The sequence below is a fragment of the Apodemus sylvaticus genome, chromosome 3, assembly GCF_947179515.1.
Source record: "Apodemus sylvaticus chromosome 3, mApoSyl1.1, whole genome shotgun sequence".
In the NCBI taxonomy this organism is placed as follows: domain Eukaryota; kingdom Metazoa; phylum Chordata; class Mammalia; order Rodentia; family Muridae; genus Apodemus; species Apodemus sylvaticus.
The window spans coordinates 140,308,884-140,313,528 of record NC_067474.1 but is presented as its reverse complement, the minus strand read 5'-3'; positions in this window follow the sequence as shown (position 1 = coordinate 140,313,528).

The following is a 4,645-nucleotide window of genomic DNA, read 5'->3' as shown; positions in this document are numbered from 1 at the left end:
GCTTTACGGGCCCTCCCCCCCCCAGCACTGCTCCCCATTCTCAAATAATGGAGGAGGCTTATGTGCGGGATTGGAACAAGATACAAGCCAGCTACACAGCCCTGTCACCAGAAGACGGGCAGCACTGGTTCAGCTTTCAGATTCTGAGCTGGGCACGCATGCTTGCCTATGCCTATAATCCCAGCCCTTGGGAGGTTAAGGCAGGAGACAGCATCGTCCAAGGACAGTGCTGAGAACACAGTAAACTTCAACTCTTGTTATGGGGTGAGCACTGTGCTAAGCACTGGACACATGCCAAAGCATTTACTTAATCCTTCTAGCTTCCCTGTGAGGTCTGTGATGCTATTCCCTATTTTATAGTTGAGAAAGGTGAGGCAGAGAAATTTTTTTTAAGGGGCAGTGGCAGAATTTGGATTCAGGTAGTCTGCTCTGGAGTCTATACTCTCCTTGCTTACTTAATTAGTAACTTATGCTGAGTCTTACTCTAAAGGCATAGCTGGCCATGCTGCCTCCCTCCTGTATCTTTCCACCTGTCTGTCCTCTTCCCTGCTCACTTGAAGTCTCTGCTTACACACCATTGTCTTCTAGGAAATCTGCCCCAGGCCCTCAGCTAAACTCTGTTGCCCACTACACACATACTTCTCTGACATGTGTTGTTTTTCTTATAATTGTTCTTTTTGAAAAAAGAAAAGAGAAGATGATTGAAAAACATTGCATGCTGTCTAGTTTAATGTCAACTTGATGGGAGCTATAGTCATCTGAGAGAATGGAACCTTTGTTGGGAAAAATAGGTCTCTGTAAGATCTGCGGTAGATAAGTCTGTTAGCTTTTTCTCAATGAGTAATCAATGGGGAAGGCCCAGCCACTGTGCGTGGTGCCATCCCTGAGCCCGGAGGTCCTGGGTTTTAAGAAAGCAGCTGAGTAACCATGGGGAAGCTGCACTCCTTCACGGCCTCTGCATCTGCTCCTGCCTCCAGGTTCCCATCCTGTTTGAGTTCCTGTCCTGACTTCCTCCAAAGGTGAGCAGTGAGCTAGAAGCCGGATTAACCCTTTCCTCCCCAGGTCGCTTTCAGTTGTGGTGTTTCATCACAGCAATAGTGACCCTGACTAAGATATATTGTATTCATGTGTGAAATTCTCAAAGGATGAATACAAATATTCTATATTTAAAAATGATGCCGGGCGGTGGTGCCACATGCCTGTAATCCCAGCATTCTGGGAGGCAGAGGCAGGTGGATTTCTGAGTTCGAGGCCAGCCTGGTCTACAGAGTGAGCTTTAGGACAGCCAGGGCTACACAGAGAAACCCTGTCTCGAAAAAACCAAATCCAAAAAACAAAACAAACAAACAAAAATGATGGGGGATGACCAGGCATAGTCAGAGGCAGAAGGATTTCTGTGAGTTTGAGACCAGCCTGATCTACACAATGAGTTCCAGGACAGCAGGAGCTACATGGTGAGCTCCTGTGTCAAATTAAAAAAAAAAGAGGAAGAAACAAAAGAAAAGAAAAAGATGATGGGTGCTGGAGAGAGAGTTACTTCCTTAACACCCAATTGTAGCACACAATGGTCCTTAACTCTATTACAGGTGATCAACACCCTTTTCTGGCTCTGGCTTCAGGAGTACCAGGTATGCATGTGATGCATGCATACACGCTTGCAGGCAAAACATATGTGCACATTAAAAAAAATATTTTTAAAAAGAACTTGCTGCTCTTCCAAAGGACAGGAATTCAGTTCCCAGCACCAGGCTGGGCAGCTCATAACTCCAGCTCCCCAGATCTAATGCTTCTCTGGTCTCCCTGGTCACCTGCATACATAGACACATACAGAGACATACACAGAGACACATACAGACACACACAGAGAGACACACACACATAAATAAAAATAAATAAACCTTTTAAACATGACATTTAAAGGAAAAAAAGAAAATGAAAAGTTCCTTATTATGGAAAAATTCAAAGAGTATTTTCATCACCCAGCTTCAACAATTATCAGCCCACAGCCAATCTGGTTTCCTAAGTCCCCAATTACTTTTCCTCCTCTTATATTATTTTTAAGCAAATAATCTTTTTATTTCATTTGCAAATGTTTCACTCACAAAGCATCTCTAAAAGTTATAAGGATTTTAGGGTGGGTATGGTAGCTCATTTTAATCCCAGCACTCAGGGAGTGGAGGCAGGAGAATTAGGAGTTCATGGTCATCCTTGGCTACATAGTGAGTTCAAGGCAAACCTGGACTGTGTGAGATACTATCTCAACTCCTACTCTGCCCAAAGGAGGACATCTTTAAAAATCATAGTTAAAATACCATTATCGGCTGGGCAGTGGTAGTGCCTGCCTTTAATCCGAGCACTTGGGAGGCAGAGGCTGGAGGATTTCTGAGTTCGAGGCCAGCCAGGCCTACAGAGTGAGTTCCAGGGCTACACAGAGAAACCCTGTCTCTAAAAAAAAAAAAAAAAAATCATTATCCAGGCTGATGAGATGGCTCAGCAGTTAAGAACACTGACTGCTCTTCCGAAGGTCCTGAGTTCAAATCCCAGCAATCACATGGTGGCTCACAGCCATCTGTAATGAGATCTGATGCCCTCTTATGGAGTGTCTGAAGACAGCTACAGTGTACTTACATATAATAAATAAATAACTCTTTTTAAAAAAATTGTGTGCTGTTTGCTTCTTTAAAAAAATATCATTATCCTTTTGTTGTTTTGTTTTGTGTTTGTGGTGATGGTGGTAACTAATGTAACCCAGGCTGCTCCTCAACTCTCTGTAGCAGAGGCTGGGCTTGACCTTCCCACCTCCTTCCTTTATCTCCAGAATGCTGGGATTGCAGGTGTGAACCATCATACCCTGCTCAGTAATTATTTTTTAAAAGGTTAATTATAATTGCTTTCTTTTCTTTTGGGGTGGGGTGGGGTGGGGGGGGGGATTGTTTCAAGACATGGTTTTTGTTGTGTAATCTTAGCAATCCTGAAAATCACTCCAGACCAGACTGGCCTCGAACTCAACAAAGATCAGCCTGCCTCTGCTTCCAGAGTGCTAGGACTAAAGGAGTGCTCCACCACCTCCTAGTTTATAATTGTTTTCTTTTTTTTACGTTTTTACATTGAAAAGTTGTAAGCTTACAAATAAGTTGACCCCGACTTCCTACCTAATTCACTCAGTAGTTGTTAGCATTTTGCCACATTTGTTTGCTGAACTGTTGGCAATTCTCCTAGGCTCCACCCAACAGCTACCTAGCAACAGCTACATCTCCACTGGCCAGGTACAAGCCAGGAGCCATGCGGATAAGACCACTAGTTATCTTATTCACTCTCTCCATCTCCCATTCTCTCTCTGTCTCTGTTTCTGTCTCTGTCTCTCTCTCTCTCTCTGTTTTGAGACAGGGTGTTTTTTCTCTGTGTAGCGCCTGCTGGCTCGGTACCAGTATTTCTGAAGAGAATCCACCAGGTGCTTCCTTCCCAGCCGGATCATAAATGTGGGTTTACTTGGTCTCCTCTTGGCACCACATCCCTCAGGCTCAGCATCTTTGGCAAGAACGATACCCATTTGTCTCATAAAGACAACAGATTTTGATATTGGATTAAGGCCTTAATCCAGTCCCTTAAGTGTGTGTGAAATGGATGAAGAGAGGGATCAGATCTGTTTTCTCCATCTCTCTATTTCCCTAGGCATTCATAACAGCTTTAAGCTGGAGAAGTACAGCCACCTAAGCGGGCCTTTCCTCCATCCAGCTCAGGAGGAACTAATTGAGATCTCAGAAGGGAACAAGCTTGGGACGGTGGTGGGCAGTCATCCAAGCTTGTCCTGCCTGGGACGTTCCTTCCTTTCTGAGACTCTCTTCTGATGGAGCTCGCCGCCCCCACCACGGTTTCAAAGGAAACAGCCATCCCAGAAGGAAGGCCGGCAAAGCGCCTTAGCTGTCCAGAGCCCAGGGGCTGGGGAGAGGAGTGGGAGGCCCTATTTGCATTTTTTCCATTAACAAGCTGGAGTTGAGCTCACTCGCCTGGGGAGATAATTTGAGAGGAAAATCTTTGCATATTTTATTTAAAAGCATGCCGCGTTTGGCGGGTAATAATGCAGAGTGTGGCGATTAGGTGAGGCCTGCAGGGGGCAGGGGGTGGGGTCCTTTCCTCCCTGCCTTCCACTGACGACCGGTCTCATTTCCACCGACGTCCTGAGAACCAGCCTCCTTAAGGTGCTGAAGCAGACGAGCTCAAGAAGCTTTAGGAATTTGTCTCTCTCTCTCTCTCTCTCTCTCTCTCTCTCTCTCTCTCTCTCTCTCTCTCTCTCTTTTTGAGAAAGACCAAAATGAGGAGTGCTCAGAATGGGAAGAAGAATGGAAAGAGTAGGACAATGGGAAAGGACAAGGTCCCAAACAGAGGTTCCTGCTCCGGTGCTCAAGAGGAGTAAAGTACTCTCAATGGGGACGGGGCTTTCAAAAACTTAAGCTGCCGCCCTGTGGGGCAGAGGCAGGATCTCTGTAAATTCAAGGCCAGCATGGTTACAAAGCAAGTTCCAGGACATCTAGGACTGCTGCCCAGAGAATCAAAAAAAAAAAAAAACGCGATATGTTAAAGCTGGGTATGGTGGCGGGGTATGGTGGCGCACACCATTAATCCCAGCACTTGGGATGCAGATGTA